The sequence below is a fragment of the Marmota marmota genome, unplaced genomic scaffold, assembly GCF_001458135.2.
Source record: "Marmota marmota marmota unplaced genomic scaffold, marMar, whole genome shotgun sequence".
Classification (NCBI taxonomy): Eukaryota; Metazoa; Chordata; class Mammalia; order Rodentia; family Sciuridae; genus Marmota; species Marmota marmota.
The window spans coordinates 208,352-224,679 of NW_026000173.1; the positions used below are offsets into that span (position 1 = coordinate 208,352).

At 35.8% G+C, this 16,328-nt stretch overlaps 2 pseudogenes; both read left to right on the forward strand.

Moving 5' to 3' along the window:
* Positions 1-7,441, forward strand: part of LOC107159891 — a 45,588-nt pseudogene extending 38,147 nt beyond the window's left edge.
* Positions 7,442-9,451: 2,010 nt separating this feature from the next.
* LOC107159893 lies at positions 9,452-16,106 on the forward strand (annotated as a pseudogene).
* Positions 16,107-16,328: the final 222 nt, after the last annotated feature.

Sequence of the window (16,328 nt, forward strand, 5' to 3'; positions counted from 1 at the left end):
CATACAAGAGGAAGTGAGGGGAAAGGGAAAAATAATACAAGGGGGAGAAATGAATGACAGTAGAGGGGGTAGAGAGAGAAGAGGGGAGGGGAGGGGAGGGGAGGGGGGATAGTAGAGGATAGGAAAGACAGCAGAATACAACAGACACTAGTATGGCAATATGTAAATCAATGAATGTGTAACTGATGTGATTCTGCAATTTGTATACGGGGTAAAAATGGGAGTTCATAACCCACTTGAATCAAAGTGTGAAATATGATATATCAAGAACTATGTAATGTTTTGAACAACCAACAATAAAAAAACTCAAAAAAAATTTAAAAAAAGAAAAAGAAAAAGGTCTCAATAAAAAAAAGAAAAAAAAACCATAATGAGATACCCATTCACATCTTCTAGACAGCTTTCGGTATAGGTATTCTTTTCAAAAAGTTAAAAAAATAGAATAAGTATTAGTAAAGATATGAATATAATGTTGGTGAGAATGTTAAATAGTTCAGATACTGTAGAAAATGACTTTTCAGTTCTTCAAAATGTTTGATATCAATCTATCATATGACCCACAATTCATTCCTATGTATATTCTCAAAGGGTGATGAAAACATATGCTCAAGCAGAAACTTGTACACCTGCAGGTTTTCCAGCCAAAATAACAATTATCTAATTCTTTAGTCTTTTGTCTGATAAATCAAAACATCTATATTATTGTGTCTGACTCTTATAAGGGAATTTAGTTTTTAGTAAGATTTTGTGTTGTCTTCCCAAATGAATATTCTCATTCCCAAAATGAACTGATAAGAATCCTATGTCAACAAATTGGGGGATATGGGTAGGCAGATAGGAATACTCTTCCAAAGCCAGGCAGGGAGATTCAAGAAGAGCAGGAAGATGAAAGGCATTTCCTTTGGAACCTGACTCCAGCCTCACCACAGATCTAGAGTCTCATACCAGACAAAGTGGAGGGGCAGGAGATGAGGAAGTCTTTTCTCTTTAATAGTAATTAATCAATATAAGAGCTACATTTATTGCTCTGAATATACCACATTAAGAATAATGAAGAGGCACATAAAAGAGGTTAGTTACTATTTATATCCATATTCATTTGAGTTTATGATTTTAAAAGTATCAAAGAATTCACTTCTGAATATATGTTCATATCATCTATCACAATTTTATTATATGTAATATATATTTAATACCTATATTAGAAAATATATACAACATAGAGTTGACTGTGCTAATTAAGTATCCCTTTCTCCAACTGGCCTTCAACATTATGACAAAGGAACAAGGCTACTTTTAAAAGGTAGATAATACACAAAATATTGAAACTAAAAGAAATTTTATTACTATTTAGTAAAATAACGTTTTTAGCCTTTTTTTAACTGATATACAATAGTCATACATATTTATAGGGCAAAGAATAATAATTTGATACATATATATAATATCTAACCAGCTAATAGGGTAATTAGCATTTCTATCTCTTTCAGCATTTATTATTTCTTTGAACACATCTCTTTCTAGTAGAAGTAATAGTGTTGGCTTGCTTTTATCAAATAATTCTGGAAATTCTCTACCTACTGGGTCTATTCAAAATGACATACCTCTATGAATATACTTATCTTAACTTATGAAAGTAAATACTATAATCTTCATTAAGAGGATGTAAGTATTCAAATGATATTATTAAATAATATTTTCAGAGAAATGCCAACACATATTAATAACCACATTACTTCTTTCCTCTTTTCCTATAGATCACTTATAGACCTTGAGGTAGGCATCACAAAGGAAGTTAGTATTTTCATGTGTTAAAAAGTTCAAGTATTCCTACTCACTGAAGTCAGATTTATTATATTTTTCTTCCTTCTATATTTGTCTTTCCCAAAGGTAATGCTAATGACCACCCCCCAAATCCTTGGTGATGTTCAAGGACCATCATAACTTAATGATTATCTCTGTGCTTCTTGTTTCCCTTTAGAACCCCAAAAGATACAGCATTTCACAATGGCAAAGTCTCAAGTTAGAAAGTGGCTTCAGTCAACTCTCCTTTCCCCTCTCATCAGTGCCCATTCAGGGCTCCTACAGGTGGTACAGAGAGAATCAGGTAGAAGAGCAGAGCACTTCACTGTGGATGATTTTGTATGGATAATATACGATGGAAAGGGTAGGACCTTTTCGGTACATAAAATGTGAGTTCACTTAGATCATTTGAATTTTCCATAAGTATGTTTAATTGAATTAGAGTCAGCCATATCTGTCTCTAAAGAAAGGAATCATGATTATGTGAACAAATAAACTCAAAAGAGTTTGGTATTTTTCAATATGTTTGTTATTCTTTGACAAGTATGAAAATTCTTACCTCAGTACAACTATCATCATCTGTTAGTGTCATTGAAATCTACTGTTGTTTTACAGGGTTTGTTTTTACTGGTTCTGCATGGATTGTTAAATCTTGCCATCTTAAAATTGGTGCATTGAAAAGAGCATCTAACATTTCAAAGTTTTATTTGGGGGAAAGTTCTTTTGAAAATGTTTGCATTCCACTAAAAGTTCACCAGCCTCTCTTTTTACCATTATCTCTATTAACAATGCTGCCCAAGTTTGAGGTCGAAGTTCAAGTACCAAAGATAATTAGAATCCTGGATGAAAAAGTGGACACATTAGTATGTGGAATGTGAGTTGTTTTTGCCTACATTGTCATATTTGGCCTCAATTCTGGATGATTATTTGGCTAAGTACAGATAGTAAATTTAGTATCCCTCATTACTTTTATCATAGTACTCCATTGACTTCTCTTTGATTACTTATTAATAATCATAAGTATAGAAAAGATAAGGGAAAAGACACCATTAATCATTATTTAGCAAGGAACAACCTTCCATATTTGCTTTAATAATCATATTTTTGCTTTATTATTTTAGATTAAATTAGAGGTGACAAAATTTTCGTCAAGTATGTACTTCTAAAATATAGAGATGTTTTCCCACTTAACCAATACCATTATTACACTTAGCAAAATTTAAAGTATTTTACAATATTAGGTATAAGCTAATAGTCAAATCCTCAAATTTTCCTGAGTGTGTCTAGAACTGTGCTTATATATTGTTTTGGGCAATTTTAATTTATAATCCCTCTTTGTTTTAGTTCTCTATGATGGAAGTTTTCAACCACATTACAAGCATTAACATAAAAGTACAATGAAACCTCATGTATCTTCTAAAATGCAAATCAAAACCACATTAAGATACCATCTCACTCCAGTGAGATTGGCAGCCATTATGAAGTCAAACAACAACAAGTGCTGGCGAGGATGTGGGGAAAAGGGTACAATTGTACATTGCTGGTGGGACTGCAAATTCGTGCCGCCAATTTGGAAAGCAGTATGGAGATTCCTTGGAAGGCTGGGAATGGAACCACCATTTGACCCAGATATTCCCCTTCTTGGACTATTCCCTAAAGACCTTAAAAGAGTGTGCTATAGAGACACTGCTACAACAATGTTCATAGCAGCACAATTCACAATAGCTAGACTGTGGAACCAACCTAGATGCCCTTCAATAGATGAATGGATAAAAAAAATGTGGCATTTATACACAATGGAGTATTACTCTGCACTAAAAAATGACAAAATCATGGAATTTGCAGGGAAATGGATGGCACTAGAGCAGATTATGGTGAAGCTAGCCAATCCCTAAAAAATAAATGCCAAATGCCTTATTTGATATAAGGAGAGCAACTAAGAACAGAATAGAGAGGAAGAGCATGAGAAGATCAACACTAAACAGGGATGAGAGGGTAGAGGGAAAGAGAGAGAGAAGGGAAATTGCATGGTAAAGGAAGGAGACCCTCATTGTTACACAAAATTACATATAAGAGGAAGTGAGGGGAAAGGGGGAAAGAAAAACAAGAGAGAGAAATGAATTACAGTAGATGGGGTAGGGAGAGAAGACGGGAAGGGAGGGGATGGGATGGGAGGGGAGGGAAGGGGAGGGGAGGGGGGATAGAAGAGGATAGGAAAGGNATGTTTTCTTAGATTCAGAATTTATAAAATGCAACGATGGAGCAATACTGCCACCTAGAGGGAGAAATGCAATAGATCTTATTGATTAAAAATAAAATGAGTTTTGCAAAAAATTTATCTTAAAATGGCTAATCAATTCCAAGATTCTAGGCCAAAACCTGTCTTTTTAAGCTATCCGGCCAGGATTTAGCACCTATACCCCTCAACTGATATTGTGTGCAGTTTGGATACATCTAAAAAAATAATGAAAAGTGTTTTGGAAGAAACTTTTTTATCCATTTAATAATAAAAAATTTTTTTTTTAGGTTTCAAATTAGCCAAAATCCACAGCAATTATATGGTTATTTAAAGAAAGTCTTCAAGGGGAGGGGAGGGGGGATAGTAGAGGTTAGGAAAGGCAGCAGAATACAACATACACTAGTATGGCAGTAGGTAAAAAAGTGGATGTGTAACCAATGTGAATCTGCATTATGTATATAGGGTAAAAATGGGAGTTCATAATCCGATTGAATCAAATGTATGAAATATGATATGTCAAGAACTTTGTAATGTTCTGAACAACTAATAAAAAAGATGGTTTCTTATAAAATAAATCCCTTACCCCAAGATTAAGAACTTGCACTGTTAAAAAACTTGCTAACTTACATGTTATTATTTTCTCCTTTCTTCTAGATAGAAGCGGATTCTGTGATGTCTTCAAAAAATTCCAGTACTTCTGGTAATATAAATGTTAATTTTAGTTTTAGTACTTTTATTTAGTGACTCACAAAACTAAAATTAAAAACAAGAAAAAAACTAAAAAATAAAAAATAAAAAAATTATGAAGTCTTCCAATTTCTTGCTCCATTTGATTTCCCTATAGTACTTTTCTTTTGCTTTAATATTTTGAAGCCAATCATAGGAACTTATAAATATCCTAAAGTTTTAAAAATATATAGCCTAGTTTCTCCTCATGGCACTAACTTATTGAAGAGATCCTAAACATTTCACATGCTGAATCTGCCTTCATGGAACATTGCATTAATTATGCTTAATCTCTCAAGTGGGCAATTTTAAGAAAATTTTTTGATGGTTAATGTAAATCTTTCTGGTACAGTGATGGAACAAATTGTTTAATAGCCTGAAATATCACCCGCAGAATTTTCTACTGTAGGATATTTTACTTTCTCCTTTTCTTCATTTACATACCATAAATATTAATCCTGACATGGAGAAACAATGAGGAGGATCTAGTGAGAGTGACTGACGACATGACAGGAAAGATCATATGTCAAAACTACCGGGCAAAAGCAAATAATTAGAATTCTAAAGAAGTGATTTAAGGATAGAATAAATGATCTAGTTACTGATATCATGACTATAAGAGTAGTAGGTTCAAACCAGTAGTCATGAGAATGCATTCCAATCAGTGACACTATTTTACTGAGGCATGCTGCTATTTTTCTGAGCCTCCCCCCGCCCCTTTTTTTTCCTTTTGGTACTAGAGATTGAACTCCTGGGGTTTTTAACCACTGAGCCACTGAACCACATCCCTAGGCCTTTATTTATTTATTTATTTATTTATTTTAAATTTTGAGACTGTGTGTCATTAAGTTACTTAGAACCTTGCTAAATTGCTGAGGCTGGCCTTAAACTTGCAATCCTCCTCCCATGCCTCAAAAGTCACTGGGATTAAAGGCATGGGCCACCAGGCCCACTGAGCCTCCATTCTAAAGTAGTGAAGTGAGGGGTGAACATGATCTCTAAATATCCCTTGTATTTTTGCCTTTTGTGAATTAAGATAACTCTTGCAATTCTTTTAGACTTGAGAATTAGAACTCATACTTGAGGCTTTTGTAATGTTCTCAGTGCTGCATTTTAAATCGCGGAAGAGCAGAATGGTGCAGAGTCTCTGCGCCCACACAACCAGGACTTCGGAGCAACTCCCACAACATAAATACAGCAGCAACTGACAGGAAACTGGCACAGGCACCAGCCAAATCCGGGAAAATGGGTTGTAGTTCCCAGAGCATCAGCAGCTGGTTCCACCAGCATGTCCTAGGCTTCCATGGCTTTTTAAGGATGATTTCGTGTAGGTGGTGTTGGACCTCTGCCTCCGGTGGTCTCTTCTGGAGCTGCACAAGAGGCAGAAAGCACTGACTGAGCTCTAGGCCAGCTAATACGTGTAGCAGGTCATCTTTGGCCTTCAGTATCTGCACTGAATCCACAGGGACCTCATCTGGGCAACCTTTTTCTGAAGAAGGATCTGGAGATGAAAATAGGGGATTTCAGACTGGCAACCAAAGTCGAGTATGAAGGGGAGTGGAAGAAGACCCTGTGTGGGACCCCTAATTACATAGCTCCCCAGGAGCTGAGCAAGAAGGGGCACAGTTTCAACGTGGGCATGTGGTCCACTGGGTGCATCATGTATACCTTGATAGTAGGCAAACTACCTTTTGAAACATCTTGCCTGAGACCTATCTCCAGATCAAGAAGAATGAACATAGTATTCCCAAGCACCTCAAACCTGTGGCTGCCTCCCTCATTCAAAAGAAGATCCAGATGGATCCCACACCCGCCCAACCATTCAAAACTGCTCAATGGCCAGTTCTTCACTTCCGGCTGCATCCCACCAAAGTTTACAATCGCTCCCAGCAGCCTGGACCCAAGTAATTGGAAACTTCTTAAGGTCCTCAATAAAGGCATGGAAAACCCCCAGTCTGAGCTTACCAGGATAAAGAGAAACCAGTGGTTCGGGAGAAAATTGAGGCCATTAGATGCCACTTGGTAACATGCTGCAGCACTTGCATAGCTTCAATACCTCCAGGCCCTCACGGGGGCAGGGGGTCGGGGAGGCGCTGGTGAGGCAAGAGGAAGCTGAGGACCCTTCCTGCATCCCCATCTTCTGGGTCAGTAAATGGGTGGTCTACTTGGACAAGTATGGCCTTCCATATCAACTATGTGACAACAGTGTGAGGGTGCACTTAAATGACTCAACGCGCCTCATCCTGCACAAAGACGGAGACAGCCTACAGAATGTAGAGTGTCAGCTTTGAGTCCTACCTCACCATGGTTTCCCACCCCAACTCCTTGATGAAGATCACCCTCCTTAAATATTTCTGCAATTACATGAGCAAACCCTTGCTGAAAGGCTCTGTGAACCAGGTTCCCCACCTGCAGCATGGTCATCCTGCACCTTAGCAGTGGCACCCTGCAAATCAGCTTCTTCCAGGACCATACCAGACTTATCCTATGTCCACTGATGGCATCCATGACCTACAATACTAGAAGTGGGACTTTTCCAAGAACCGCCTCAGCTTCCTGGAGGAGTACTGCTGCTGTAAGGAGCTGGCCTGCCGGCTACCCTACGCCGACACCATGGCGGATAAGCTCCTGAGCTCGCGCTCTGCCTACAATAGCCTCAAGGCCTCCCCCTAGGCTTCCTTTCACTCTGGACTGATGCCTCCTCACTCCCACCAGCTCCTGCACCTGCTCTAGTTGGCTCCTGTGAGGCTGTTTATGTAATGTGCCCCCAGCCCTGGGGGCTGAGCAAGGATCTCTGTTGTCCTTGCAGGTGGGGCTGAGTGTGAGTTATTTTGTACATCTTCCAGTGTGGCTTTTGCAGCCACTTCCCCTCCCATTCAACCCACCAGATGAATTTTACAGAGTATTTCTATTGAATTCAGGACTACTCCTTCCTTAACTATACACATTAAACATATGTGAATTTTAAAAACCAGACAAACAAAACCCCCACACAACCCCATTCAAATAAGCAGTAGCAGATGAAGCAGGCAGGACAAAGAATGCCAGCCTAAGTACTATTAGCTAGAAATACCAACACTCCAAGGCTTCTGCCTTAATCCTGTCTCACATGAATAGCCAAGGAATTATCTAACAGTAGATACCTATATCTTAGGGGTTAAGGGTTTCAGCATAAGTTGCTCTGATGCTCTGATCCCTTTTTAAATTATCATTTGAAGTGATATCAAAGATGTTTACAAATAGAAAGAAAAGGTAATGAACAACCAAAATGATTCTCAATTATTTCATTTTTTTAAGGAGGAGAGAAAAAGAACTAATATACTATGTGTACACACACACACGACCCCATAAATTACTTTTATATATACCCCATCATACTCTTAGGGCCTTCTTTCTTCCTCTCTTCTCTCTCTCTCATGCATATGTAGGTGTGTGTTATAATCATGTTGGTTTTGCTTATTATTATCTTTTTAATTTTTTTAAAGAGAGAGTGAGAGAGAGAGAATTTTTTAATACTTTTTTTTTTTTTAGTTTTTGGCGGACACAACATCTTTTTTTTTGTATGTGGTGCTGAGGATCGAACCGGGGCCGCACACATGCCAGGTGAGAGCGCTACCAATTGAGCCACATCCCCAGCCCGGTTTTGCTTATTATTTATTAATTTTATTCTTCTAAATTTGTTCATTTGGTATACAGAATAAATTTTTATTTTATTATCACTAAATTAAAAGAACGATAAAAATAAGCTAAGAGGAAGAAAACTTAAAATCTTAAAAAGAACATAGCAGCACAGTGCAAAATGATTTTGAAAGTTTTAATTAATGGTGCTTCTTGAAGAGAAACATTTCCCAGACATGCTTCTGCATGATTTGAGCCCACAGGGAAATGATGTGTAGGTAACTGTCAAGAATAACCATTCTGTGGAGGGTTGATAGTGGGAAATGCAGACGGCCTTTCTCAATTCCTGATTTGTTTCTTCCACGATAGATACACCCATGGGGAACCAGTCCCAGGACTTGCAACTATAAGCATGTGCAGAAAATTATTTCATACTGGTAATTGTTAAAAGAAAAAGAAATTCGGTCAGCAAGTTAGTATTCAGTATTCTATCTCAATACTATCACTATTTCAGCCAGGAGGGCACCCTATTTTACTAACTAGAAGGAGAATAATAGGACAAACTTGTCCCAAAATACCCCTTACCAAAAACAAGAATTTCTATTCTTAATAAGATTTTCATTGGAAAACTAATCTTGAAGATTACAAAGCAGAACTGAATATAAGGTTCCTAAGGTTAATTAACAAATTAACTCAAAAAAAGTTTATTTTGGCACCAGAAAGAAAATAAATTTAGTGACTATGCATCTTAATCAGCTTGACATTTATTAATTTTGTATTCGAAGCTCAACAGCAATGGCTGCATCACCCAACAAGTAAAAACCAACAAGTTTCAGATTAAAAGTACAGGCTACAAAATGAAACAGTGAAATCCAAGATCAGAGAAGAGGGAACAGGTTTGAGTAATAACTGAATATGGGAGATAAAATACTAAATATTAATTTATTTCTCATAACAAAATGAAGATAAGAAAGGTTGACATAGGAAGGAAAATTTAGAACTAAAGTAACTTCCAAGAGTATTTACTCTTTTCTATATATTTTTCAGACCTGTTATTCATTGGAAATGGGACTAGTGAAATCACAAACATGGCCCACCAAACTCAAGTTTGTGAGAGTGGACTCACATTTTAGACAAAGAATCTCCTTTTCTGGACAGGTATAGTGTAACTTACAAATAGGAAAAATTTCCTGCTGGTAAAATCTGGGGTCCAATGATGAAACCCATACTTTATTAGTTATTAATTAATCAAAATGACCAAAATTATGAAACCAAGAACTAGAACTTCCATAGGTAAATATCACTGATGAAATGTATAAACTTATAATAAAGGGCTATGAAATTCAGTCACATTATTTCTCTTTGGGATATGTAATAAATGAAAATTCTTAATGTAATGTAGCATTTACTATATGAATCTCCTTGCTCACCCGTTTCAGAAAATACTATTTCTGCCCTTATCCAGTTAGCATCAGAATTTTTAGTTTCTCACAAGTGACTCCCAGTTTATGGCTGCCAGTGCCTTCTTTATATCTATTCTTCTACTTAGAAATAAGTGAATAAATGGTTCAAATTCTAGGTGTAGATATTATTATAGCATGCATTTCATGGTTATTGTTGTATTGTTTTAATATGTAATGTATATAATTTAAAAACAAAGCAAAGAAAATACTGATTTTATTCATAGTAAGAATTGACTTTGAAGAGTACAGTGGCACATGCCTATAATCCCCGTGGCTCGGGAGGTGGAGGCAGGAGGATCACAAGTTCAAAGCCAGCCTCAGCAAAAGGGCAGCACTAAACAACTCAGTGAGACCTTGTCTCTAAAAACAATACAAAATAGGGCTAGGGATGTGGCTCAGTGGTTTGTGGGGACAAGTGCATGGAGCATTGCATACATGGCATATGTTAAGGGCATCTGAGTGGCAGGCTACTCCCCTAGTGCTAGGCATGTGAGTGGCAGGCAGCTTACCCCGTAGGCACAGCCCTGGGCATGAGAGCCACCTTCCACTCCTCAACTGGTCACTGCAAGGACACTCAGCAGACATTGCATTGGTGGCTGCCTGTAATCTGCTTAGCTACTCTCTGAGTATATATATATATATGATAACTGTGCAATAAAATCAGACCTGCTTCCTGCATGGTCTCCAGGGGTCTTGATTAGAGACTCGGCAGCCACACTCTTCTCTACCCTGTTCCATAGACCTCCTCACTGGACAAGAGAGAGCCCATGCAGCAGTTGAGTGTCCCTTAATTCAATCCCCAGTACCAAAAAAAATGATTTATCAGCTTTATAATTCTTTTATTTTCCTCAAAAAGAAATATTTTCATGTGGGTTTTCATACCTGATCATTTCTGGGGGTAATAGTAAAGTTATTAGCTAATTTGGAGGAATAAATGTGTCAGATATCTTATAACATATTTTAAATGGATTACTTAATGGTCACTGCCACATGTGAAGGAGGCACTACTATTAGTTCCATTTGTGAGAAGCTGAAGCATAGAGAAATGCTTTATTCAGGGAGGAGGAGAGTGAGCACAAGGAAGCACTCTAGCCTTAAGCCAGGTGAAAAGGGGAAACCCGCCCTTTTAAATTCACTCCTGTAATTTTGGTTCCAGATGTAGTCAGTGATGATTGTAGTTATTAAAAACTTCCTGCCTGGAAAGATATTCTTTATAAAATGAAAACCTCCCTGGTCTTAATAGAAATGCTACAAAGTTTCAAAAATAAATGAGTTATGAGCACGTGAGGATCCAAATGGAAGAAAAGCCTTGTGGTAAACTTAGTTGCAACACTAAAGGCATTTGTTCATGTTGATTTCTGTCCTCTTTGTTTTCCATATCAATTATCAAATACTGTTTCTTCCTTAGATGCTTCTGGTGGATGAAAAAGGCATTCCCATTCCCCAAAAATTCATCTTCATCTCTGCAAGTGAAGTCAATTATCTTTACAGGGCAACTACTAATGAATAGGATCTTGTACTGTTTTCAATCAATACCATTAACATCGTAACCAATTAACTTTTTATTATGATAAGTAAAAATATAAGTAAATCCTCTGAGGACAAAAAGAGACAAAATATTTAAAGCACATGCTGCATTTGAGAGATATAAGAAGTCAAAACTTTAAGGTTAGAAATTTGAAGATAATTGAATTTCATAAAAATTAATTAAGGCATTAGGAAAGGATATTATCAAAGTGAGTGATAATTTTATTAGCATTATTTGTACAGTTTTATATGTTGTGCAAACATGAATCCTATTTCCTTTGGGTCCTGAATAATATCAGCTGCTTCAATCATTCATATAATTTATGCTATACATTTTCACAACTATTTCAGCATTTTTAAAGTGATAATACAGACACACACCCAAGTATATATTTCCTAATGATGGTGATCAAAATATTTCTACAGCTCAAAGTTTTCTTGCTTGTTATCACAAACAAAAAGTGTTAAAAAAAACTACAATTTGTTGATTCTTGCTTAAAAGTATTTAAATTCTTTCTATTAAATTATAGCTATATAAAATTTTAAAAACAAGAAAAAAATCTGTGCATCAAACTAATAGTCTAAACTTTGCTGTGGACAAAACAAACAATGAAACCTCACTTTGTTTAGCAAGCTATTGGCATTTTATAAAGTACTCAAGTACTTAACAGGTCATAAAAATTGGGGAAATTTTTCAGTGTGAATAAAATTAANTATATATATATATATATATATATATATATATATATATATAGAGAGAGAGAGAGAGAGAGAGAGAGAGAGAGAAAGATGGTAAATGTTTTCCATGTGATGAATACCTGCTCCTCCCTAGGACTGAAAAGATGAAAAGATAAATAAGCAGAGTTCCTACACATGAAATAGTTGACATATCCATGAAGTTAACTGACCTGTAAATTATTATTATAATGTATCTAAGTGTATAGTTTTAAACAAACAAACTTTATTATGGGATAAAATAGATTAGTCCATAAAATATGCCAAATAAATTTAGAATAAAATATTAGTGCACCAGGAAAAGATCTAGGGAACAGTGACTTTAGGGAATATGGAATCATGTGCTAAACATCTGAAAAGGTTTAAATTCCAGGAACTAAATAGGCCTTAAAAGTTGGAAATCATAATAATGAAAAGAAGCATGAATGCTAATTTTCTGAGAATTATTTATAAGCAATTATGAGATCAGTAAGATAATGTATTATATCTATCTATATATAGAATTTTAATTAAAAAAATTTACATGAGATTTCAGTTATCTGACAATACTTTTTTCTGCTCATTTGGATGATTTATTCTTTCCATTTGAACATCTTTGTTCCTCTGGCTCTGAAAAGTAGAAGGAAAAAAAATATATCAAAGCAATGATGAGTCAGCAGAATCAGGGTAAAGGAGAAAAATCTGTGAATGACTTCCTTTTAATATCTTCAACATGGTGATGCTGATAACTTGGGTATTTGGTGGTCAGTGGGGATGAGGGAGACTGATAGAGTAGAAGAAACATATTTTTAACTATTCATTTTGATAAGAAACTAAGTAAAGAATTTCAAGATAATTTTGTCTTTTTGCTTTTATGTTATATCAGGTCTATCACCAGCAACCTAACATATGTTTTAACTATATAAGAAGAACACCAGGGAGGTCAGAGTATGCAAGGCATATTTTCTCCTTAAGTGGGAGTTACCTTGACCTGAGCCTGTGGCTGGTACCCTGCCCTGTGGCCAAAAACAGAATATCAAGGCACACTATACACTGGATGGACAAGCCACGGGGAAGTTCAAAAACTCATTTTCTATTACCTGGTAAGAATAAGGCAGTGGAATGTATTTGGGTCTTATCAGTAGACAGAAAGTGGTCAATGAGTCTAAGAATGTCACAATAAATTATTACCCACAAGTAATTCTCATCCATGCTCTCTTGATTCTTTTTATCAGGTTAATTCCCTGCAGCAGACTCAACAAATAAAAGCAGGTCAAAGTCAAAGAGGTAAAGTCTCTTTTCTGTTGATTTTTCACTTCAGATCATGGCTGAGGGAAGTATCATCAGATCAGGGACCCATGCTCTGTCTGTAAAGTAAGGAGACAGTGAGTACCCTCAAACCCATCTCCCAATTTCTTCCCTGACATATCTATTCTTACCCCTCAGTGACAGTTCACAAATGAGGAAATTATTTTTATTATTCCTTTATAACAAGAAGGAAGACAATAAGGAAAATAAAGAACTTCCTTATGATTCTTTGGCATCTATAAATTCAACAATGGTCCATAGATATGTTTGATTGGCTACTGGGTATCAGACACTGTTTTAAATTACACTATTTTTTTCACTTTAGTTCATCTCTTTTTTTTGACAGTAAAATAAAAACCTTTTTTTTTAAATATAAGCTTCTTTCCATTTTCTCCCTGAAAATAAATGTATACTATTCATCTTACTATTGCAGATAAGGAAAGACAACTATTATGGAAAATTGGAAGAATGGTGATAGATTTTTTTTCTTTTCTGTAACAGACCTTTAAGGTTTATTTCATGAATAATTTGGGGTAAGGAAACCAAGATTGTTTACTATTCTAATTTAATCCATGTGAAGGATTAGACCACTGAATAGAGAACCCATGAACATTCTAGTAATTAAAACCTAACCAAAGGCAAACATTTTGTCAGCCTCCACCTCACCACAGAGCTAAATTTAATAACTATTTGAATTTGTTCTGTGTCTAATGTTTTATTTTTATGGTTCCTCTCCTACCAAGTTGGAAAATAAAATATTAACTATTTATCAGAAAACAATTTTAATTATATTTTGTAATTATTATTAATTATGCAATTGCTCTTCACTTCAGAATCATTGAAAAGCCCAACTCTCTGTAATTAAAGAACAAATTTGTTCACCACTTATTTAATTTTGACTTTTTAATTGCTCAACTTGGATTGGCTCCCATTCTTACCTTTTTTTACACTATTCTACACAGCATCCAAATTTCTAATTTCAGAACGATTTTTAAAGTCTGTTTAAAATTCATAATACAGATTTTAAATAACAAATCCTTCACAAATGTCAGTAATAAAGGGCTTAATTTCTTTAAATTATTCTTTGCAAAAACGATGTCTACTCTAACTTCTCTTTCTGATTTTATGACATTTCAGTCTACTCCACTTTCTGTTTAGCTAAAGACACAGAAATGGAAGACCTGAAATTTCCCTCCTTTTAGATGGGAAATTTATTTCTTTTTCAAGGTCAGAACTAAAACTTGATCTATCTAATTGGACAATGATACGAATGATATAGCACTGCCTAAGTGACATTAGAAAAACCCCAACCTTAGAGTTTTGCTGCATAAGCACCTCACAGTAAAAAAACATTAAGTTAAAGTAAAATTTACATAGGGTTGAAAAGAATCCCTATTATCCAGAGAGTTAAACAGTTTTTAACTGAGCATCACCAACAGCAGGGCTTTAAGACACTTTTGAAAAAATAAATTTTATCTGTATATATTTAAGGTATACAAAATTATGTTATGGGATAATGTAGATAACAAAATGGTTACTACAGAGATGGAAATTAGTATATATATTATCTCACCTGCTCCTTCATTTTATTGTGTATATACCAAGGGCAGCTACAACCTACTCAGTAGAAATACAAAATACAGTATAACATTAATAACTATAATATTTATGCTGTACATTAGAGAATTTCATCCTAATAAAATACTTTATAAAATTTCCCGAAGGATATTAGACTTAATTTTTAAATACTTATAGTCAAAAAGGAAAATAAGTTGTAATTCCTTTATGATTATAATGTCCTGGTCCTATTTATTTTTAATTTGAACAATGTCTAAAGATTCTATTTTTCTGTGTGTATTCTAATTGTACCAAGAATATGTGACAGGAGAACTTGGAAGCACAGACTTTGAAGGCTTCCAACTGGGTATCTGAGTATAGGATATGGAGATAAAAAGGGAACATATGGAACAAATGACAGATTGTTTTTTGTCCTTCTTTTGTGAACCAATAATCCAAAGTCTTTTTTATCATTAAACAAATTCCTTAGTTTTTCTTTTTTTAATTACTTTTATTCAACTAAATGTAGGTCACAAAGTCAAGTCAGCATTGAAACTTAACAGAAATACTGAACTGGCACCACTCTGTGCAGGTGCAGTGGGAGGCCTGCCATCCCAGATTAGGCAACTCTGCTGGGAGGTATATTCTCTGGACAGCCAGCAGTCATGCAACCTCCGCTGGGACTCCCTGGTTAGGCTTTGCTTCATCAGGCAGTGCAGGTCCCGATGCGAACTTCTACCAGAACTTTGGTAGACGAGTTGGAGGCTTCATTCCACGCTTGCTTTGCTTCTCTCCTGAGTTAGGATTATGTCAATGGCATCGATCAGGAAGAAATTGGAACTGGTGTTGATCAGTGTATCCAGAAGTTTCTGGATATTGCAAGACAGAATGCTTTTTTTCTACAAAAAAAGATTGTAGCTCTCTGTCCAGAAACCACAGCAAGCTATCAAAGAGGACGTCTCAGAACTAAGGAATGAGTTGCAGTGGAAAGATGTAATGGTGCAGAAGTACTTGACACAGCTGAGGCATTGGCAGCAGGTGCTAGAGGACATCAGTGTGCAGCACAAAAAGCCAGCCAAGTCCCTTAGGTATCCTTGGCCTATCTGGAGCAGGCATCTTCCAAAATCCTTGCACCTCTGAAGCAGACCTGAGAGAGGTCTGGCCTACAACCGTAGCCTTCTGCAAACAGTTTCTCCAAACCTCTCTGTGTAGACATGGCATTTTAGAAAAACTATCTGCCAGAGAATGAGTTGTTGTTAATTTTATTCACACTGAAAAATTTCCCCAATTTTTATGACCTGTTAAGTACTTGAGTACTTTATAAAATGCCAATAGCTTGCTAAACAAAGTGAGGTTTCATTGTTTGTTTTGTC